The sequence below is a fragment of the Leguminivora glycinivorella genome, chromosome 7 (assembly GCF_023078275.1).
Source record: "Leguminivora glycinivorella isolate SPB_JAAS2020 chromosome 7, LegGlyc_1.1, whole genome shotgun sequence".
NCBI lineage: Eukaryota > Metazoa > Arthropoda > Insecta > Lepidoptera > Tortricidae > Leguminivora > Leguminivora glycinivorella.
The window spans coordinates 9929492-9954558 of NC_062977.1; the positions used below are offsets into that span (position 1 = coordinate 9929492).

Genomic DNA, 25067 nt, shown 5'->3' on the forward strand with positions numbered 1-25067 from the left:
GAGATTGTGACGTAAATACTTAATTTAGCTTAATAGGAATCCATAAACACAAGTACCTGGCGAATCAGGATTAAATCAGCTTTTATGTTCTTAATATAAGGAGCTCTTATTGAAACGGGTTATTCACGCCTGAGACACTACATATAAGTTTTAGTGTGCCATTAATCTCGGCGGCTACCCGTTGGGCTTTTATGGTGGTAATTTCAGCCATCGGTTGTTCGTGGAGGAAGGCTGCGGTATCGTCACGTGCGGTGTGGGAAAACGTAACTAGGAAATATTTAGACACCCTTATAAATAGGTAGTTATATTTATTTTTAGTTCATTATCTAAGCTGCGTATTTTTGCAGTGATCGTCGTTGTAGATGAAGTAAAATATATTTTAGATAGGTAGATTATATAATATTCATTCATTCCTAAGGTTAAAATCGTCAACCTGATGGCTCTCACGAAATAAGCTAGTATTTGTTTTTTATCATGCAGAAACGTCTGCGAGCGATATTACATATTTTTAAATTAAAGGAAAAATGGAAAATTCACACCTCCGGCAGGACTCGAACCTGCGACCTTTGGCCTTGCCGGGGCCATCGCGCTTCCAACTGCGCCACGGAGGCCTGCTGGATGTGTGCGAATTTATCCATGCCTTCCCTCAATTCTCAACCGCCTTAGGGTGGCGTTATAGCAAACATCTACCCGTAAGAATAGATCTTAACAGGCACTGGAGTCTCAATTTACATTGAGAATTCGCCAGTAACAATGTGCTAACCCATACTAAATTTGTTTTTTATCATGCAGAAACGTCTGCGAGCGATATACATATTTTTAAATTAAAGGAAAAATGGAAAAATTCACACGGTTAAAGGCTATTTCCGGCAGGACTCGAACCTGCGACCTTTGGCCTTGCCGGGGCCATCGCGCTTGCGGAGGTGTGAATTTTTCCATTTTTCCTTTAATATAAAAATAAATAAGCTAGTAATCTACTCAAAGTGGTGTTTCAAGTAGTCTTTCAACATCGCAACGATAGTATACTTAACATCACAATAAAATTGTATCTGAATGGACTTTTCCAAAGTCACGGAAAGAGGTCTCCAAAATGCCATTCTTACCTTAACCGATCCTCATTTTTATCCTCTGTAGGCCCTTTAGTTGGGACAAATTACACGTGTAACTTTATGTGGCGAACTATGTGACTCTCCGTAAATGAGATCAAAGCTAGCATGAGTGTATGATGCTTTAGAATACTGCTGAATGAGAATGAGAATGAGAGCTTTGGTGCGCAAAATAACGACCTCATGTGATTGCGACCCTCAGCCATGAGGAACCGAGGAAAGAGCTATACTTAATACTTACTTAAAGCTAAACTTATCGTAAACGTCACGGAAAATGTAAGTTTGATTTTAAGTACATAACCGGGTTGCCGGTTAGTGCGCCGTTTATGTACTTCCTCCATACAATAAATTAAATTTTCCGTGGTATTTACCCCGTGGTCTATGACTTATTCTATTCCGTTAAAAGCTCATAGTTTAGCCTCATATAACCGGACTGATATATGTATTCCGAACTATTTTAACTAATTCTTTATACACGGTGTGACATGAGGAAACCGAAAAATTTTAACTAAGCATTTCGGAAGGCAAAATAAAGATAAAATGTTATATGACATCAAGCAAATTTCGACAATTTTTTTTGTGTAATTTATTTTAGTTTTAGTGGATGTATTTTCTCATGAAAAGTGAATGTTATTTCTAAAACTGGCACTTAAAATATAAATTACATTTATTTCTTAAAAAAATACTTGTTTGCAATAAGTTACTAGTTACTTTTTGATACCTATCAACGAGGATAGTAAGATTATGTCCGATAATGGCATCCTACCCATCAAAACACCGTTTTGTTCTGAGAAATAATAAGTAATTGTTATTTTTTTTAATGCTTATAAATCTGAAACTAGGCGAAATCCAGGAAAGTTAAATGACATTTTACACTCCTAATATGATGAGGAATACGCTGTTAAAATTATTCAGTTTCCTGGCGTTACACCGTGTAGGTACAGGATTAACAACTAAGAACAAAAATAGTCAGATCATATTCTTTACTTAGCTCTAGATATTATAGGTACATAGAAACTCTACGAGTAAGTTATTGAAAAGGACCAATGGCAATATACAACAATTACAGAGAATCTTAGGTCGAGTTTGAATAGTGAAACTTAATAAACAAGCCCATAAATAAGTTGAAACCGGGACTGTTGACTAGAACACGAAAGCTTGATCCAAGAACAACAAAACTTAGTTTGACTACTTAGTTTATTTATTTAGCAATCAAATTAGATTTATGTTCCGTTTCAAAACTGATATAAGATACTTAAACTTAGAATTTAAGTACTTGCAATGTGTAGGTACATGAGATCGAAAGCATATTCTTCGTTTATTTATTTAATTAAGAAATCCCATATACTATTTTACATCTAAATATAATTTAAAGAATGGTAAACAAAATACTGAATTCTCGTGTTTTATTACAATGGATATCATCATTCTCCGGCCCTTATCCCAGTCACTTTGGGTCGCAGCATGTCTTCCTCTTCCATACATCTCTATCACTCATCTCATCATTAACTTGTTTTAGTTCCATATCATGTCTCACACAGTTACAACGGATATCATCATGGCGAATTCGAAAGTAAGTCAAACCCAATTTCACAAGAAGCAAATGGCAACGAGCTACATATCGTCGGAAAGGTCATGTTTCCTTACAACATTGTTCGAATTCCGAATTCTACGGACTTTGTTAGTTACACGGCATTATAACCGACAATATACCTGAACTACATAAACACGTGTAAGCACAAAGCCAAATAACCTATTTATTTTAGCTCCAACTACTGCAGTATTCCACTTGCACTAACATGTTTTTACCGATTGCTTATTACCGCCTAGTTCAAGAGTTTTCAGTTATGCAATATAGATTTTCAGTTAAACCGGCGGTTAAGACCGGCGGGGGTTGAATAAAACGGCATTTCACGGGACATTACCTCTTCGGACTTTGTATTCAAACAAGGCGTCTAAGGGCCACTTGCACCATCCGCTTAACTCAAGGTCAGTAGGCTGTCAACTGTCAAATTCCATACTTATAAACTGGTGGGTGACCTTCGGTGCAAGTGACCCTAAGATCATCTTAGATATAATTCCCATAGAGATATTCGTTTCCTCAAACGAAATCATCATTTTTGACACGGATATAAACCGATCTATAGGTATTTGACGATCGGTCTAGCCTAGTAGATAGTGATCCTGCCTGCTAAGCCGATGGACGACGAAAATTCGAACCAACATTATACATATGTCATTGGGACATTGGGAGCACGATATACAAGAAAAATAATACCTCTACGACTTTAGGTCTGACAGGTAAACATTATCTATAATTTAACTTTGTTTCTTTTACATATATCTTTTAAACCCTCTTTTTATCTTTATCTTTTTGCCTGTGTGGTGACGGGTTAAGAATTTCACCACCCCCTTTCTTCCCGTGGGTGACGTAGAAGGCGACTATGGGATATGGGTTAAATTGTGGCGTAGGCGAGAGGCTGGCAACCTGTCACTGCAATGTCACAGTTTCGTTTTCTTTCAACCCCTTATTTGCCAAGAGTGGCACTGAAACCTTAGTTTCATGTGTTCTGCCTACCCCTATATGGGATACAGGCGTGATTGTATGTATGTATGTATATCTTTTAAACACAGACCCACAAATAAGTTTCCAAATATCAGCATCATACACGGCACAAATAGTAGGTATCAAGGGCCGCAGCCAACAAACACATTGTTGAATGCGCAAGTAATTTCGGGCACGACTTTTAGAGGGAAACCCTTTCCCGGGGATTGCTCCGTGACGCGTGAACACTTGGCACACCCGGCGCCGCCGTCGGAGGTACAGTTCTACTCAATTGTGCTTTTTATTGTTACAAGCGTTTATTTAACTTGCCGTGAAATTACGTATGTAACATAACTATGTTTGTACGTATGCAATATTATAATAACATGCAGCTGATCTGAATATGGAGAAAGGAGCTGGCCATGTTTAATAACTCTGATAACTGAACCACAGAATATATAATAGTACAAGTACAGAAGGCCCACTGCTTTGAAATTCACGAAATGCCGCCTTTTTAAATACCTACAAAATGATTACAAAGAAGCGAGCCGCACGTGCGCAGCGTCGGACGCTAGGGTTGCCTATGTATTAAAAAAAATAATACTCAGATAAAATGTTATGCTATTATATTCAAGTCTTGGGTACTTTCTCGGTATATACAGTATTTATATATTTTTGTTTAAATCCCAACGTCACAAGCCTGATTGAACGTTTCCGTGGGTCATAAATGACATAATCAATAGTAGATCTGTGTAAGATTGTCCTATTTTATTCATAATGTTTGTTTAACTAAGCGTTATTAGCCATTCCACACGCGGATATCGCATATGAACTTTAAAAAAAACTCGCGACGTATAGTAAAAATAGAAAGAGCGAACAAGCGTTTCGTGAGAATGCGAGCCACCCCTGATTAGGCCGCGAACTCGCGGCCGCCCGCATGTACTTGTAGCGCGGCGATGGAATCGCGGAGTGAGCCGCCCCTGACTGAACTCTGATTAAAACAACGTAAGTACCTATTAGTTTTGTAGAATTATTTTCTTGATTATTAGTTGCCTATCGATAGTAAATTAGTTAAACTACATCAGTTATAAAAACTTGCCCCAAACAACAGGCCCCGTAGCCGAATGGCATTTCTCCGACGCCAAACGAAAGCGATACGCCGCTGGCTCTGTCGCGCCAATACGCAAGCGCGATAGAGATAGATATCTACTAGCGCTTCGTTTCGTGAGCGTTTCGTGAGCGATTGTGCCATTCGGCTAGCCACCCAGATATGTTTGCCGAAAACTTATTTCGACATCGTTTATGAATTAACATACTATTTACAGTGATGTATTAAAAACTACATAGGTAGCCCTACATGCACTACATATATACTGTACACTAACTTTATGAGATTTGAAATTACTTTAGTCTAGAATAACATTGGGATAACCTAACCTAACGTTGACAAACAAACAACAAGTACAAACTTATTTGATGAACAACGTTTTCTTTTTGTTTAAGAAGTTTACGGTTTTTAGCAGACGGGGAAAGCGATTACGAATGCGTTTGGAAATTTTATCCAAATGACAACAATTACACTGTGTAAACATGGATTAATCAAATTAGACCTTCCTTAAATTTCTTTCTTCAGATAGCTAAAACCAGGCCACAATCGGTACAACAATATCGAATTTGGGTATACATTATAATATATAAACATATAACAAAAGTATTCCTATGTGAATTTTTATGTGTCGCTTAATTTTATGTAGGTACCTACCGTATAACTTCGATATTGACACTTTAAAACTAGCCACGAAAATCTTTTACCCTGAACTGTACCACAGTATAATATAGAGTACTATCGTACAGTATGGCCACTCGCGCTCCCCGCTGAAAGTGCCGCCCACCCCCTCTCGGTTACCTCACAGTTACCGCCTATCAAAAACGCGAACAATCGACCTGTCATATGTCACTCATACAAGCATATTCCGCGTTCACCTACACGAGCTTAGACTGTGTGCTAGGATCGCGCCTCTTTCATATATTTGATCGCCAGTGTCCGAGGTGTGACTGTACGTAACTAGAGATGGGTAACTACCCAGGTAAATACCCGACGGTGGGTATTTACCGGGTAAATACCCGATATTTACCTACCCGCGGGTAAATACGCGGGTATTTTCATTTTTCTTCCAAATTTGACGTTTTAAATGGTGTTTTGGGCTAAAATAGATTAATTTAAGTCAGTCTTTGTAATTGTACACATAATGTTTATTCAAATTGAGAACGAATAGGTTGCTATGAGATAAAATGTGATTTTAGTGTATCTTTCCAACTACTTATAAAAATGGTGTAATATCATTCTCTGACACACGGAAATAATTTAAAATACTTTTAATATAAATTATAAGTCTGATAAATTAAATTGTAAATGAAAATATGTGAATAAAAATATTTCAAAAATCACTTTTTGAAGCTCATAACTCATACATAGTATGTTTTATGACAAAAATGTATATAAACTTTTTTGTTGGAAATTGTGTCTACTTTAGTTCGTACATACAAAACTTTTCGATATTCATGATAGTTTCCATGAAATATGAAAAAAATACATTTTACCCCCCCTAACCCCACCATAACCCCCTTCAACCAGTACTAGGAAGTTTATCTTTATCGTATAAATACGACTATTTAATGCAATCTAAAAAGCACACGTAAAACATATTTTTTTAATTATTTTTAAAAATATACATTAAAACTTCTGTAATCTTTATTGTATATTTGACTGAACAGTTTCGTTTTGAATTGTGTATAATAATTACAAGCACTAACTTAGTATTTATCTCTATTTTAACACAAATCAGCATGTGCAACATGAAATGAATCTACCCGTCAATTTGGGTAGATACGGGTAAATACCGGGTAGATAGGTATTTACCGGGTAAATACCTGGGTGGGTAGATTGGGTATTTACCCACGACCCATCTCTATACGTAACCGAGGGTAAGTATGATATCTTATGCAGTAGTAAATCTGGCGGCGCGGCGCTACCGTACGCGGAGCAACGAAGTGTATGCAACGTTCTTTCATAGGAATTGCTTATTCAACTACTCGGTTCAACACGGTGACTTGCAAATGGTGCTCGATAGTCAAATTATCGTAAAGGGTATTTTTTGGTTGAATCTTTAGTTGTTGGCTTACAGAAATTATGCTTAATAATTATCAAGGAAGATTTATAATAGGATTTACAATCTTCATACTGAGAATACCTATTTTTTTTAGCGCCACCTATTAAATGCTATCATAACTGCACTGATAATGTCTACACGTTTATTTTTTTCAAAATTTTGATTGACGTGATATCATGATATCAAAATAATGAAGCATGTCATTTGTTCGCAAATTATAAATGCAGACATCAATCGCAATGCAAAAATCAACAGTGATGGACTCTGGCCAACGTGGGACTCGAACCCACATCCTTGGATTGCTTGATTTGCTTGGTTGGCCAGAGTCGATCACTGTTGATTTTTAACACGCTTTTATTAGGTCGTCGTGTATGTAACTATGTATGTAATGGAATCTAAGGAAGCTAATTTAACCACCTTCCAGGAGTCGTAGCGTAATGAAAATTGGCAGCTATATGTAGTTCCGATGACAATACAATAATATGGTACTGTTGAGCTGATCTGATGATGGAGTCGGAAGATATGAACTGGAACTACATGATGGAACATCGTATCATAGCCGTTTTTGAGTTTCTTAGAAAAGTTTTGTAATGAAGTTTGACTACGATTAGGTTTCAAGGTCTGATGATGGAGCCGGAAGATATGAACTGGAACTACATGATGGAAGATCGTATCATAGCTGTTTTTGAGCTTCTTAGGAAAGTCTTGTAATGAACTTTGACTACAATTAGGTTTCAAGGTCTGATGATGGAGCCGGAAGATATGAGCTGGAACTGGAATCAACGTAGTATTTAAAATAAGTTGGGTTAGCGTTTTCTTGTGACCGTTCAGAGCAAACAAAGGGGGGCTCGGGGGGCGAAGTCCCCCGCATAAAAGAAAAATTAACGTAGTATTTAAAATAAGTTGGGTTAGCGTTTTCTTGTGACCTTTCAGAACAAACAAAGGGGGGCTCGGGGGGCGAAGCCCCCCGCATAAAAGAAAGATCAACGTTGTATTTAAAATAAGTTGGGTTAAGGTTTTCTTGTGATCCTTATAAGCAAAGAAAAGGGGGGCTCGGGGGGCGAAGCCCCCGCATGAAAGAAAGATCAACGTAGTATTTAGAATAAGTTGGGTTAGCGTTTTCTTGTGACCTTTAAGAGCAAACAAAGGGGGGCTCGGGGGCGAAGCCCCCCGCATAAAAGAAAGATTAACGTAGTATTTAAAATAAGTTGGGTTAGCGTTTTCTTCTGACCTTTCAGAGCAAACAAAGGGGGGCTCGGGGGCGAAGCCCCCGCATAAAAGAAAGATCAACGTCGTATTTAAAATAAGTTGGGTTAAGGTTTTCTTGTGATCCTTAAGAGTAAAGAAAAGGGGCTCGGGGGCGAAGCCCCCGCATGAAAGAAAGATCAACGTAGTATTTAGAATAAGTTGGGTTAGCGTTTTCTTGTGACCTTTAAGAGCAAACAAAGGGGGCTCGGGGGGCGAAGCCCCCCACATGAAAGAAAGATCAACGTAGTATTTAAGATAAGTTGGGTTAGCGTTTTCTTGTGACCTTTAAGAGCAAACAAAGGGAGGCTCGGGGGGCGAAGCCCCCCGCATAAAAGAAAGATAAACGTTGTATTTAAAATAAGTTGGGTTAAGGTTTTCTTGTGATCCTTAAGAGTAAAGAAAAGGGGGCTCGGGGGCGAAGCCCCCGCATGAAAGAAAGATCAACGTGGTATTTAAGATAAGTTGGGTTAGCGTTTTCTTGTGACCTTTAAGAGCAAACAAAGGGGGGCTCGGGGGGCGAAGCCCCCTGCATAAAAGAAAGATCAACGTCGTATTTAAAATAAGTTGGGTTAAGGTTTTCTTGTGATCCTTAAGAGTAAAGAAAAAGGGGGCTCGGGGGGCGAAGCCCCCCGCATGAAAGAAAGATCAACGTAGTATTTAGAATAAGTTGGGTTAGCGTTTTCTTGTGACCTTTAAGAGCAAACAAAGGGGGGCTCGGGGGGCGAAGCCCCCGCATGAATGAAAGATCAACGTAGTATTTAAGATAAGTTGGGTTAGCGTTTTCTTGTGACCTTTAAGAGCAAACAAAGGCGGGCTTGGGGGGCGAAGCCCCCCGCATAAAAGAAAGATAAACGTTGTATTTAAAATATGTTGGGTTAGGGTTTCCTTGTTACCCTTAAGGGTAACAAAAAGGGGGCTCGGGGGCGAAGCCCCCCGTATAAAAGAAAGATTAACGTTGTATTTAAAATAAGTTAGGTTAGCGTTTTCTTGTGACCTTTATAAGAGCAAACAAAGGGGGCCTCGGGGGGCGAAGCCCCCCCGCATAAAAGAAAGATCAACGTTGTATTTAAAATAAGTTGGGTTAGCGTTTTCTTGTGACCTTTAAGAGTAAACAAATGGGGGCTCGGGGGGCGAAGCCCCCCGCATGAAAGAAAGATCAACGTCGTATTTAAAATAAGTTGGTTTAGGGTTTTCTTGTGACCTTTCAGAGCAAATAAAGAGGGGCTCGGGGGGCGAAGCCCCCCGCATAAAAGAAAGATCAACGTTGTATTTAAAATAAGTTGGGTAATGGTTTTCCTGTGCTGTGACAAATAAAGCAAAGTGTGAGCAAATAAAGGGGGGCTCGGCAAAAAAGAAATACTTAAATTTTGTTTGAATTAGTTGAAATGTGACAATATTTTCTAATCGAGTCAAACAAAATCCCACTAGCTGAGAGCTTCAAAACAATGTATGGCGAAAGTATGTCTCTCTAATGTCTTCAAAAAGTCCGCGATGGCACATGTCTATATACTGTCTATCTTTTACGGATAACTTACTAGGTCTAAACATTTTTATGATAATACCGTAATAAGAAGGTAGCCGCTAGTTATTATTAAGTAGCAATTAGCAATAAGTACACGTTAAGCCACAAATGGCATGTAAAATCCGCCTACTTGAAATAAATTTATGTATAGATGTTAAAAGTATTTCATTATTAATGACTAAAAAGTATAAAATAAATTAATAGTTTAAAAAACACTATAAAACACGCTTTTATAAATGCATGTAAAAGCCAAAAATAAATTATGAATCGTTCAAGTGTAACATGGCAAACCTGCATGTTGCAGTCGCCGCGCGCACTGGCCGCTAAGAAGAAAAAGTACGGCCATATCACGCGTCTTTTGTTTTTTGGACAAAATTTTCTCTGCCAGGGAAGGCTCATATACATTTCAAGTGCTAATTATTTCATTGCATTTAAAACTTGTGAAATACTTCTATTGTAAAAACAGTGTGTTTGTGTTGGGCTGCCTCTTATGCAGGTACTTATAATTGTATAATATGTGTAAATAGTTAAGTTTATTCGTTTAATGTTGAAACCTAATCCAAGTCTTATTGTACGTCACTGTTTCGCGAAAGCGAATAAGGCCTGGGCTAGGTTCCGACTGCAGACCTAAGCACGCACGATTGTTGCAGCCCTTTCTTCTACTTTAAAATTTAAGAAGAACTTTGCTGAACGTCGCTGCTTATACTACTCAGCGCTGGAACATCTTCAGCCTGGTTTCTGTACAACTCGCGCAGTGGCACCTGCGGACAGACCACGTATACGGCTAGACGAAGACCAGCAGAAGGAACGTTGAGGCCAGTGACGACCTTTTATTACCTACTCGCGTACTGACAGACATCTCTTAATTTATTGTATATATTTTTCATTATATTGTTATTTACTTATAGAACCTTTGTTTTATTTCTCCTCTGACTAGCCGGCTACACAAGTTGTCTCTATTTGTGAGCTGAAGTTTAAAAACTATGTGCTTTTAATTATAATATTTGATTGTAAAAGCGTGGGGCGCTGGAACAGGAAAGACTTTCTTGTAAACAAATACTAATCCGAACTTCCTGGCGAATGAAGTTGCATAAGAACATAACGTTTACATATGCCGCCTAAGGGTTACCAAAGAGAACCAAAGGTATCTCGTCCACGAACAAGAACTCTGCATCCTGTCACTGTAGACACTTTCCCCTTTTGTACTTTGATTACCGGAAAAAAGCGGCGTTCTAAGTGTCGGTGACTGTCGACTCTCCTCGCTACTAGCGCATATTTTGTCTGAGTTCGACAAACTGGTACCTACTTTGAACACTGACTTTTAATTGATTTGACTGTTTAATGTAGAACCTACTAGTCATGCTGCAACTCCAGTTAGCGCGTCAATCTGTGTAACCTTCTTCCCGTAACATAGCATAATTTGATTTATCAGCAAGTTATACAAAAAGTCTTTCCTGTTCCAGCGCCCCACGCTTTTACAATCAAATATTATAATTAAAAGCACATAGTTTTTAAACTTCAGCTCACAAATAGAGACAACTTGAACGATCCATAATTTAATTTTGGCTTTTACATGCATTTATAAAAGCGTGTTTTATAGTGTTTTTTAAACTATTAATTTATTTCATTGCGATTGATGTCTGCATTTATAATTTGCGATTTGTAAAGTGGTACGTTCCACAATAAAAAAGGAAAAGTCCATATGTTTATATTTAAAAACATATGGATTATTAACATGTCATTTGTTCTTATAAAAAATAAAAACATGCAAAAATATTTGGGGAAAATATGATTTTGGCCAATTCCAGGCTGCGAAACAGCGCCATCTAGTTTTAAGCCATTAGGCTTAAACATTTCAGGGGTACGCTTTTTTGCATGGGCTTCGTATTATATCGTCCTTGGTAATTATGAAACAGTGCGTAAATAAAAATACTTCAATTACTTTAAATTCAGCATTATTTTGGTGTATAGTTCTCATAATAAAAACGTTTTTATGGACAGGTTGTATATTAATGGTGGAAGTGCTCGAAACTCTAATACCCAATAGATACCCTTCTGTAACATTTATTGACAATGACTTGAAAGTGGCATCTACGGGGCCACTGTCGAGCACACGTACTTTTTAACCCCCGACGCAAAAACGACGGGGTGTAATAAGTTTGACGTGTCTGTCTGTCTGTCTGTGTGTGTGTCTGACTGTGGCATCGTAGCTCCCGAACGGATGAACCGATTTAGATTTTTTTTTATTTGAAAGCTGAGTTAGTCGGGAGTTTTAGTCATGTTTTATGAAAATCGGTCTACTATGTCGGGGTTTTTTTCAAAATTTTAATTTTGTGGTTAGGTACCTATTCTGGGCAAAGCATTTACATCATCATGCTACTCTCGACGTACTAAATTTATTATTTATTTATTCATAATAAACAATTACACTTATGCTGTACAATTAATGCGCCAAACGGGAATAACCAGTTTGTTGGCGCTGCGCTCAGTTCTAACTTTAATCCTTACTGGTTGATAGGTAACTGTTTACATGTTGTGTCTTATGTGAATACTATTGTTAGTAGAGATAAAGCATGCAACTATGTTAGGACAATATTTTGAACTAAAGTGTTTATAGCTACTAATACCTATTAGTTACATATTTCGCTTAAAGTTATTAATTTATTAACGTTTACGACTTTTAAGGTACATTTCAAATGACAATGAATGAAAACAGAAAACTGATGGAGAACCTATCACATATTTATTAATGTTTAACTAAAATTGACTGACTTGTAATTTCGAGCACACAATAAATCTCAGTTCCGTCTGATTCCAGCACTCTCTCAGTACATAGGACCTGTCATACAGATTTCAAACTCGGCGCCCGCGCTCGGCACTCGACCGCAGACTGAAACCTAAAACCGTCGCGCACACCAACCTACTAGTTCAGTCATTCTGTGCACCTTGTACATTTACTCCGGTTCCCTTCCTAGTGACATATGTGCTTCTGAATTTGTACTATTATGGTGGTTCTAAGAACAAGTTAAATTATTTTCATAGAAAATATTTTAATTTGCGTTTTGTAGTAGTCACACTACTATTTTAACTATAAACTGAAATAAAAACCAAGACCAAGGCCTCCAAGTGTCCAATGCTGGCTGGGGGCGCCATAAGCCCTCGGCAATTGTGTCATATATTTGAAAATTTTGACCCTTACCACCCTGACCTGTTGGCCTAGTGGTTTCAGGCATCCGTAGCTATAATGGAGTACGCTGACATTCACAATTCGCATGGATTCTGACAATAAGACCCTACAAAACGCAACTCTGTCCCTTTCCCCATTTAAAATAATTTATCCTTTACAAAATACAAACTTTTTTCCGCAGTGCCACGAAATCCCAGGAGATTTCCTCAAAGTAGCCAAGCGGTGTGGTTTACTGTGAGTTAAATTACTTTCGCACACTTTAGGAGGGTCTTCACAATCAATTAATATCACTTAAAAAGTTTACCGTAAACATTGGAAGGTGGAGGAATTCAATGAAAGCTCCTGAGTACCTAGCCAATGTCACAGTCGCTTACGCTTCGTAAGCGTATCGTAGCCGACTCTCTCTATCGCTCTTTTGTAGTGGCGCACAGAACCAGACTGCTTTTCGCGAGCCACGTAGCGTTAACGATTGTTATTTCGACTAGGCCAGCAGGGTTGAGCCGTAAATTGTATTCAAAGCTCGTCTCTTGTCAAATTAGGCTCGGGATGGTTCTGTCAAAGGCTACGTGTGTCATGAAAAAGGACGTACATATTACGTAAATTGGCTCAAATTGTAATTACATATTTTTTTATTTTATTTAAATTACTATCATGCAAACCTACTCCAGACTTTAGGTACAAGAGAACAGTCTATGTTACATACACTACAAGCCGCGGACGCATAAGGAAAGAATTGGCTTGTACCTATACAAACAACCTGTCAAAGCGTCGTTATGTCTAGGACATTTTTTTTTAGGCAATTAAAATATTACAAATACGTATCTTGAGCTTGCATCAACAAACAGGGAAATTTATCAAGTGGAGGAAGGATTGGGTAGGGCTGCGCCATCATTTAAGCCAAAGAAGTTTTTGAACGTGTTAAATTTGTATCGCGTACCCCGGATACACATGCTTGTAGCACGGATTATGGAAATTGTAATTTTTGATCTTAGCCAACCCATAACCACGCTGAGGGATCTATCCCATCGTTCGGCGATTGCTTCACCCAGATGTTTCACAAAGGCAGACATTTGAGGTGCGAAGATACCATCAACGGATGTTACGAGGGTGGTAAATGTTGCATGTCGTTTTTCACAAGGAAGTAGATATTTTCGTTTTTTTCTTCTTCGGCGAATTGAAGTATTGCTGCTACCGGACGTGAGATGTAAGAGGGAGCGTCAGTGTCTACGACACGGATATCAAATAACGCCTCCCTCTGTGCATCCCAAACGCCGCGGCAGCAAAGGTCTCCTCGAAGTCCGCAGTCGCCTTCCGTGATGACGGGTTCCTTTACTACGTTTCCCCAGGCGTGCTGGGAAAAGCTCCCTGAATAGGTCTCTAGTTTCGTTGTGACGGCGCGTAATAAATCCGCCAGTTTTGCAACAGAGAGCGTGGTCGACGTCGAAATTGTCATTGCCGCAGCCATCACACGATTTGGGCATGGAGACCGGTATTCTGTGGTATCGTAGTGCCAGAGCATCTCTGAATTCAAGTGGGGATAGGTCAAATTGGTCTTTTCTAGTAGGGATCACTGGAGAGCCAAGTGGATGATTTTGTTTTAGTTTTCATGAAAATTGAACGTTCGACTAGGACATTTTGCTTAAAAATTGACGGCTAGTTAAATTAAACCTTTATGGTTATGGTAATTAATATAATTATGATATTAATTGTTATAAATTGGTTTGTCCATTCAAACTACAATTAGCGTATTCTACCAACATAATTTAATTTTTCCGGTTATAATTTGATAACGATGGAAAGTGATATAAAATTATACTATGAAATTGTGCGTCCTTTTTGTGTTGATTTCATGTGGTTTTAGGATTCAAAATAGCGTATTTTTTGCTCGTATAGCCGGTACGGTTATTTCTGTGTTAGAAGTTACACGCATGATAGTAATTTCCCTACATTTTTCCGAGCTTACACGTGCGTAACTTTTCGCTGCATTTGACCTATAGGTACGTACAAGCGCATACGCATAATTATAAGAATCTGGCCTGGCCTCGTAGCAGAATGGCATTTCTCCGACGCGAAACGAAAACGAAACGCCGCGAAAGATAGTCTGGCTCTGTCGCGTCAATACGCAAGAGCGATAGAGATAGATATCTACTAGCGTTTCGTTTTGTGAGCGTTTGTGCCATTCGGCTACGCACCCTGAAACGCTCTTATTAGTCAGTGACTGTGTGCAACCCAAAATGACTGTCATAATTTTCGTTAATAAGAGATTAAGAGGGAAAGCCGTACGTTCCGTTTTACTTGGTATACGTATATGTGATTATGCACACAGTAAAAGGGGATTAACATATAATATTGTTTGCTTCGTGACGAAAGCTTAATACGCAAACTCATTTTGCCGACCGCGCTATGGATGTTAAGCCTAATTAGATATTATACAGGCTAGGCAAAGCCCAAGCCCATGAACGGTTTAATTAAATCTCGCGTAGAATATAAATTAAATTGTCTTCAGGCTTGTTCGTTTTTGCGATTACAGGGGACTTTATTTTATTAATAATCTTTCCTTGTGTCTACAAAATAATCGTAAATTGTGTTTGGCTAAGTGTATTCACAGTTTACCTAATCACAACATTTACCTACTCAGGATATCTGATTATAATCGTTCATTGCTGGTTACTTAAGTAATTAATAATTATTTACCTTATGTGAATAATAGAAACAAAAGCTTACTTTTGTTTTGGGTTAGTATCACAATGTCTAGAAACCAAACAGACAAGGTTCATAAATGGTCGTAATCGCGTTTAGGCTACATCGTGAATGATCTAGAACGCAAAATGAGAAACGAAGGTTGGGTGCTTATGAAGATGTAAGTATTTAAGTCGAATGGCACTGATACAATTTTGGATGCCGATAGTATGAAGACCGAAACAGTAACGTAGCCATAGCATGAGCCATGACGCACAAGAATATTGTATAGTGCGTTTATGTGGCTAGGTACCTAATATACACGACATATTTTGGTTTACAAAACATGCTGATTTTTCTAACAATACAGCCATAGTATTAGGGTACTGTCAGAACTTTTCGCAAATTCGTTTCGTATTACAATTTCGATCGAGTTATCTTATTGTTATTGTGTACGTGAAATATGTACTTCCTATTAAACAATAATTAAAATAAATTATGTAGTATTACTCAAAGTCAGTTCAGTATTTATATCCCTAATATTAAAAACCCCGCTGCTACAAAACGTAATCGTGCGAGGAAATTTATACGGCATGCGTCCGTAACTCAGGAAGACAACTTTTTATCTCCTTTCAAAGTCGACCTTATTATGCACACATGACGAATAAAACCCACAAGTTTGTTAAGAAAGTGCCTAAAGCCGAATGAGGTCAGAACTACAAAAATTATATGTGAAGTTTGCTCAAGTACTGAATATCACACAAAGCAACCCCGGAGCGACGTGAAATCGATAAAGACGACCGCAAATATTGATTACGCCGCTCAATTTGAATACTAATGTGAAGAGGTGGTGATTGTTAACAGTGATTCAGATACCTACTCAAGCTATCATTTTACAATAGTTTTGGTACTGACCTAATTTTATAGCTTGGACCAGAAGTGAAGTGCTGTTCGGTAAAGCTAGTGCCCTAGTGGCCTAGCAGTAAGAGAGTTTCATACTCTTATTCGTATCAATGAGTTTTTTGGAACTTAATTATTTATGCAACATCCTTTGAAATTATTTGTCAGTCGAGATTCTACGAACATTTTTCTAGATGCAAGATTTTTAGTAACTAAATTAGGTATGAGAACTATAGGTATAACGTAGATCCTCATCTCTCGTGAATCTATATAACGCATATTGGTAAGTACAGCCATTTAGAAAGGAAAATAAATTGTTTATCTGTATTTATAAACTCGTACACAAAGTTTCTAGAAAAATCATGCGAAATAAGCTGTTTATATTTAAAAAAAAACGTTATGGTTGAATAAGATACGAAAATCTGTATCCAAAATAACAATGTTAGAAAGTTATAACCAGGGGAGGCTGTTCGGCGTTCGCAGCAGGACGACGTTTCACTGCGTAAATAATATCGCTCGCTTTTATTACATTTCCCTCTCAAAAGTAAAATAAATATCCGTTCTGAAAATGTAATCGACTCTTAACGAGCAGTTTGCAATCAGATCTCTGAATGTTAATTTGTCACGTGATCTGTTTGTTATTTTCTTTTTCTGTGGTTTAACATCATTTGTTTTATTTCATTTGATATTTCTTGACTAATAATCAATTTTCATTTTACCTAGTAGGTAAAAATGTTTAAGTTATTTTGGTCATCGAATAAAGATATACATATCTTAGGGCCACTAGCACCAACAAAAAAGGAAGGGTTAACCCACCATTTTATATGGAATTTGACAGTTGACAGCCCACTAACCCTGAGTTAAGTGGTTGGTGCAAGTGGACCTTAGAGGAGTTAAAAAAAAACCGGCCAAGAGCGTGTCGGGCCACGCTCAGTGTAGGGTTCCGTAGTTTTCCGTATTTTTCTCAAAAACTACTGAACCTATCAAGTTCAAAACAATTTTCCTAGAAAGTCGTTATAAAGTTCTACTTTTGTGATTTTTTTCATATTTTTTAACCATATGGTTCAAAAGTTAGAGGGGGGGGGACGCACTTTTTTTTCCTTTAGGAGCGATTATTTTCGAAAATATTAATACTATCAAAAAACGATCTTAGTAAACCCTTATTCATTTTTAAATACCTATCCAACAATATAACAGACGTTGGGGTTGGAATGAAAAAAAATATCAGCTTCCACTTTACATGTAGGGGGGGTACCCTAATAAAACATTTTTTCCCATTTTTTATTTTTGCACTTTGTCGGCGTGATTGATGTACATATTGGTACCAAATTTAAGCTTTCTAGTGCTAAACGGTTATTGAGATTATCCGCGGACGGACGGACGGACGGACGGACGGACGGACGGACAGACAGACATGGCGAAACTATAAGGGTTCCTAGTTGACTACGGAACCCTAAAAAGGTCCTAATGTAAACAATCAAAAAACAAAATATTCAACTACATATTTATACTTGTACATATTAGTAAGTTTTCATATTTCCAATGTTTCCATGGTTGAACGAGTCTGCTGGTTTTGTTAGTTGATATTCTTTTGAATGAATTATCAATAGGGAAAATTTCAAATGTATTACTTTGTTCTTGATTTTTCCTCTAAGAGATATTTACATAGTACAATGAATAAACCTGTACTGAAAATAAATTAATCCGGTGACGTAGGTTCATTTCTTATATGTATACCTAATTAGAGTAATTAGGAGTTATACACAGAAACTACAGAAAGTCAATCTGGAATGAGGTAATTTTATTTTCGGTAGTGAAATATTGAAAAATCGGCCAAGTGCGAGTTGTACTTGCGTTGCAAGGGTTCCGTACACTACAAGAAGGGCTTAAGGCTCCTCCTTTTTAATAGGAACTTAAGTCGTTTTTGCGAATAATAGATATTTTGAACAAAACGAAACAGAAATGAGTTTATATGTAATATTCAAATGCGCTCACACAATTTCAAGAGATTTGGACTTGAACTCCTTGCAGCGGCAGTGAGTGCAATTCATAATTTGAGTTTTTTTCTCTTAAGTCCGACTCACGCTTGAATGTAGATTTCTAATAGGTTTTCCTGTAATCTACAGGTAGAGGACTATCTCGTGTATTTTTTTTTAATTTTACGCTAAGTAGTTTCGGAGATAAGGCAAAAAATTACCATTCCCCAATGGTAATTTTTTGCCTATTTTTTCTTAAATTACCAAAATATAAAATATAAAAAAAATATATTTCAAATGCTCATAAAATGCTCTTTCATTTGATATGTAACACAATATAGTTTTAATAACTTAGATTTTGAATTTTCAATTTTACCCTCGAAAACTGGCCCTTATAATTAAATTTCATTTAATTAAATTACATATCCGTCTTTGGATCACAGGTTTACATATGTGTACCAAATTTCAAGTAAATCGGTCCAGTAGTTTCAGAGAAATCGGCTATGACAGACGGACAGACAGACACACGAGTGATCCTATAAGGGTTCCGTTTTTCCTTTTTGAGGTACGGAACCCTAAAAATAAGAAAAATACGAATTTTACTGCATTGGCCTTGTAAGCGACGGGCTCAGTGTCAGCCTCCTTGGTCTCAGCACCAGGGAGGTTCATGTGAGGCACTGGCCATGAGCGCGGGGTGACCGCTTATCGCGCTTCTTTTGTTTTTTAAAAAAGTCATGAAAATTTTCTCGCTAGCTGAAAACTGCTACGCAGCGCTTTGTGTATATACAATTGTTTAGTTTTTTTTGTTATACAATAGTTGTTGTAATTGTTAATCCATGTAAATAATATTTAGTGATGTGCCTGACGTCTGTGTTGTTAATAAGCTGTAAATAGTACCTTCGTGTATATATTTTTCATCACCCGCGGCCCGATCTGCTACGCCTTACGCGCAAAATTCTATTTGGGTAAGTAAACGTAGATATTTCAGACCAAAATATACTGTAAGTATGATAATTTCCGGTCATTCATGCAACTTTGGCCCTGTTGTACTAACAGCGGCTCCAGTATTAAGTTAACGGTTTGATTTATTTGAGTTTCATGAATTTTGGTCCTTTGCAAATATGCGCTGAAAGTTATTGTGCTACGGCAAAAGTACGTCAAACAAATCAGCATAAAATGTCGTTGCTTACAATTCATTATACGGGGATTAGGTACCAAATTCAAATGAAGTAGACAGTAACAATCAACAATTCTAAAACTTTTATCCTAAGAGGATGTTTATCACCAACAATTCAGAACCATTATCATCCAGGGTTCATTATCATACTAATGGTAATTAAGCTGGCATGTGTGTATGTCGCTTAATACCTACTGGTATGTATTTTCTAGGGCCCGATCTCCCTTGGACTAGCCAAACCGCGTGGCACAGACGTGGACCGAGTGGAACACCATGGATTATTTTATCAAATAAGTTCAGGCCGTTTTTAAGACATGAGTCTCTGGACGGTTTAATCCGTCAGTCTTTTGCCACCGTGAACGTTGGCTCTTCTTGAGCCGACTTCTTGACATTCTCAGGGATAATAGTAAGAGGAGCTTTGGGATTATCCCAGATAATGTCAATTATTGAGGTCCCTAGAACTAGGGATGGGTGTAACGTGTTGGATTCTACCTGCATTGCGTAAACAAATGTCGTGCGACATGATCGTACCTAAACTAAGTAGCTTTTCTTTCCTGCAACATAACAACATCGGTCCCAACAAATGTCAATATTGATTTTCCGTGTATGCTCGTAAATTCCGAAATCGAACCCCTAATTGTCGAGGTCGGTAGGGTAGGACCGGCGGAAGGCCATATGTTACGCTAAGCGACGTTTAGCGCCTGTGCCGATGCCGTGCCAGCAATTAATGTAACGCGTTTCGCTGCGAGTTCGCCTGTGATTGAGCGGGAGTAAGCGACGTCTAATTAGACACATTACTGACATTAGGGATCGTGTTCAATTTTAATGAAGCCTAATACAATTTCAACTAATAAGATGCCGGAGGCGGCAGAGGCCTATTGCGTAATAAATTACAAGCTAAAATCAATAGCTTTTATTTTATTATGTTATCCGGCACTGGTATCTCCAGGAGCAATAAATTAACCTGTAGGCTATATAATACATATATACTTTGTACATATATGTACTCCTTAAACTGACTATCATTATTATGTTCAGCTACTCTTAACCCTTGATTAATATTTTAACTTGTATTTCGTTTTGTTTATAAGTTTTTGCTAAGACGCAATGCATTGCGTATTTTGTTACGTTGTAAGTGTGACAGGTCTCTTACAGCAATAACGGCGTAGGTACATGGAAGCTTATCTTTACTTCGTATGAAATATTAGAAATCTAAAGACCTCATAGTTTTTAAACTTTCTGAACAAAATTATTTTTGTTGAAGAGTACAATACGTTTTAATGAGAGAGTAATAATATGAGTAAATAACTCGTGTTGCAGGAAACATCCGGTATTTTTCTAAACTATCGTTTGTACGATTTTACGTAGGTACAACATTGGTTTGTATATTAAGTTGTATATAATATATCAATACGAGTATATCTTTTATTCTAAATTAAATTAAAAATATCGTTTGTTTTATGCGAAAACATATTCGACAACTTACTATATTTACCAAAATTTTCAAATACAACAAGTCTAAACTACTTACGAATGAATTATACATATAACGCTACTTGAGTCATCAATTTTCTGTCCCGAGTTGTCAATAATATTGGTAATGGCTATTGTTTATATAGTAATGACTTATCAAATATTAATAATAAATTGCTTACGCAAAGCAATCAATCTCGGTGTTAATACGGTCCACTAGGTTCGTTCCAAATGGAGCAAAATAATTCGGTTTAAATGATTTCGTGATTTATTCAATAACGAAACGCAGTTATAATTTAAATATTTACGAATAATTTGTAGCTTTTAAAATGACTTCTTACATGGTTTCATTTTAAAAAAGAACGTTTATTATGTTTTTTTAACTAAGTATTTTGTCTGTGATACAATTCTGGAGAGCTCTTCAAACAGACTGCTATTACAATTTTCATTTTTTTTCACATTTGACTGATTTCCTAACTATAATTGTAGAATTGGAGAATAAGTAAGTAGGTAACTTACATACTACAGTTTAGAGAAAATCATGAAATAAAATAACTTCTACGGTATGCACTATGCATACCTACCGTCTAGTAATCCTAAGCGAAGTCACGTAATACTCTTCTCATTATCGTGTTACAAGGAATGAGTGCATATTATCGGAATCGGATACCTACTTTACGAGTAATACTATAATACCAGTCACACATCAATAGTTAAGCAGTAATGCTGCCTGTTCCTAAAATATCAATTGTGGTGAAGCTGACCCTACCTACCTAATTTAAAAGTGATTGTAAACTTTAATTATCAGTTATATTGAACTTGTATACCGTACCTAAATCGTGGTATGAGTTGTCTCGGTGTGGGCAAGTCTGGTGGGGCGGCTACTACAACTGTACTACAGTCCGTGGGCGGGAGACGGGCCGTTTACCTCAGCTGTCCTTTCGTCTACACGGCCGTACTTTAAACGGCGGTAAAGTCACGTCAATATTTTTTTATCACAAAAAAGTCGAAGTAAAAGTGAAGACAAATAATTGTTGCACCGATTTCGAAGAGTTGGCAGTTGTTTGGTGATCGCGAGATGAAATGTTTACGAATTGTTTTCGAGCGGCGGGCGCGATGCGAGGCGCGTCCACCGCGCTCGGCGCGGCGCAACAGATACAGAGAGTAATAGGGCTCCCGCCGCCGCCGCCGCCGCCGCCGCCGCCCGGGTGCTGCGCTGCTCCGGCGGCGCGCGCCATGGCCCCCCGCGCTGCCTCTGACGTCACCACGTGAACCTTCCCGAAATCCGCGAGCGCGGCAAAACGAGATCGTTTCTAATGCAATGGGTAATCTTTCAAAGGGCAGGTGTACTTCATCTCAATGAGATACGGCATGACGATAAGCACGACTGCACGACGACGTGTACATAAATCTACTAGCGAATTAGCTTCATGGATAAGTGAGTTGCTCAATGCCACGTGCACAATGAGTTAAATAAGCAAACTGTATAGATTTTTTTTAACAATATTGCTGTATACTAATTAGGTATTCCCATAAATATACATTGCTCATGTCATGCACCTGTAAAGTAAATAACTTTTAAAGTTGCAATCTGGTAGGTACTTAGATTCCAATATCAATCTAATATCGACTACATCTAAAAATCATAATGTGATCAAGTAAAGTGGTCCTTAGTCCTGACTCGATGAAGAACGCGCCTGGATTAACTTACCTGTAGAAGGATCTGCTGATCGTCCTTTTCGGAATGAGTTCTTAAAAGGGTTTCCACTTGCGGTTATTTCGTCCTTTAGTAAATAATAAATAAATATTGGACATGTTATACAGATCAGCGTAGCACTAAACTAAACACAGATTGTTTTTGTAGTTGTCAATATTTTATACTAGTCCGAGTTCTTAACCAGATGTACAGTCCGGTCTGGCAGAAAGCATGAAACTTGGCATGTATATATATAGCTTATAGGTTTATAAGAAAATATGGAAGTAGAAACACGCCGAGGTGTCAATGTTTCCCCTCTTTCCCCCCACTTTTGTATCCCTGATTTCAGTTTTTTAATATTTCCATGAAAACCGTGAAAGCTATCATCACGATGTCTATTATACACGTTGTCCATTACTGGAACCAGAAAACTGCCTACCTCCTATGATGGACAAGGAACAATTTACGAAACCAAAATTTACAAGAAACAATCCTATGTTAAAATAACCCAAACTAACATGGAGAACTAACTGCCGTCCATGATTGGAGAAAAAACACCTAGTTTCAATTTGTTAACTATGAAGAAACCAATAGGAGTATCTATTCTGCAATATGCTTGAAATGTAAAAGAAGGATAAGATATTCAAGTTTTAATACGCTTAGCGGTAGAATTTTTACACGTATCAGTGAAATATCAATAATAGGCAAAATTTTATCTTAAACTGTCCATGATTGGGTCCGTTACCTTATATCATAAAAAAAAACACAGCTTTTATTAGGAACGTAACGATGAAACATAGATACATATAAAGAAAAATGTAATTATAACTTTGACTCAAGAACAAATATTGTTACAAATTGACGCGGTTTTCGAAAATATGATGCAATGCCAATTCGTAACTGTCTGGATCGAGCATAAATATGTATACTCGCCGGTAACAAACGATACTAATTGAGAAACCTGGCCAACAAGGATATCATGCACTGGACTAACCTTCAGCTGCAATATGGCTCCTCAGCGTGGCTGGTTCTTTCACGTTCACCCCTTCTCCTTCACACACCGGCCGGTGGTACGATAAACAGTCTCAGGCCTTGTCACGCACAATAATCACGATATAAACACACAAATTTGGAGATTGAACGATTAAAACATGATATTTCGATTTTATTCAATGGCGGTCGATGTCATCGCTCGCGGCGTCGCGGAGTTCTCTCAATCGCCGACAGAGGCGCTGCAGACGGTATCCACGCGCATGCGCCTAAGTACAGTTTAGGCGATCCTCATTGGCTAGCATTTCAAAATTCGCATCCCTGCGAACTACGGTTTGGCAGTGCATCGATAAATGGTTGGAAGCGCGCGGAATATGAATTATTATTGTAAAACTAAACGTTAAGAACGGAACATTCCGCCCACCAAAATACCAATGGGATTTTCCCGAATAAAAGAGGGACGTTACATAACTATTAGACTACGATTTACTAAGCTAATCTTAAAACTAGGAGCGTTGTTGGGAGTGATTATTCGGATGGAAGAGGACATAGTTTGACCAGGGGCCTTTTAACTAGGTTATCCTTCGCGGTTTTAACGGTTGTCACCCGAACTACTCCGTCAGGTCCGTTATGGAGAGACACAACTCGTCCCAACGGCCAATGAAGAGGAGATCGGTTGTCGTCTTTAATAAGTACGAGTGAGTTTACGGTTAACGGTGTCGAGTCTTTGGTCCATTTTGCCCGCTGAGTTAAAGCATGTAGGTACTCATTATTCCATCGTTTCCAGAACTGCTGCAGGACCAAGTAGTGAGTCGTATTTAAACCCGGATGGAAGCATTTCCGATGCACCGATTCGATTACGCGTGTCGTAAGTACACATTTTCTAGGTAATAGAGCGGGATGCTTGTGCTCAAATTCTAATCCGGAGCGCGCAAGTCGTCCGCCCACCCTGAGTATACCTTGGTCGTCGAGAAACGGATTCAGTTTGCGAAGACTACGAGGTAACTGTTTCCGCAATTTAAGTTTCGATATCTCATCGGAAAAATGACGATTTTGGAAATGCTTAACGATTTCGAGTAGCGCCCGATGGCGCTCGGTGTCTGTTATGAACAGGCTTTCAGATCGAGAAGCGTTGCCACGCGCGTTGGTGCAAAACCTACGAACGTAAGCCAGAATGCGACAGACTTTGTCCAAGGACGAGTACCTCTCTAACAGCTGATCGATGATTGACGGTTGCTTGATAGGTTCGGTTTGGCTTGTTACCAGAGTTACCCGACGCTGCTCGGAAAGTACAACGTTGTCGTTGTTACGATCCTTCGATAGATCTGTTGGCCATTCAGACGGTGATTGGGAAAGCCACTCTGGACCCGCCCACCATAGCGTATTGGTCAAAAGTTC

General features: G+C 38.2%; 1 protein-coding gene across 3 annotated transcripts in view; it reads right to left on the reverse strand.

Annotated features, from left to right (window-relative positions):
* Positions 1–22149, reverse strand: part of LOC125227928 (5-hydroxytryptamine receptor) — a 48065-nt gene extending 25916 nt beyond the window's left edge. For all 3 annotated transcript variants that reach the window (XM_048132333.1, XM_048132334.1, XM_048132335.1), the window contains exon 1: positions 21816–22149. The gene's annotated coding sequence lies outside the window, so the exon portion shown is untranslated. The remainder of the gene's footprint in view (positions 1–21815) is intronic.
* Positions 22150–25067: the final 2918 nt, after the last annotated feature.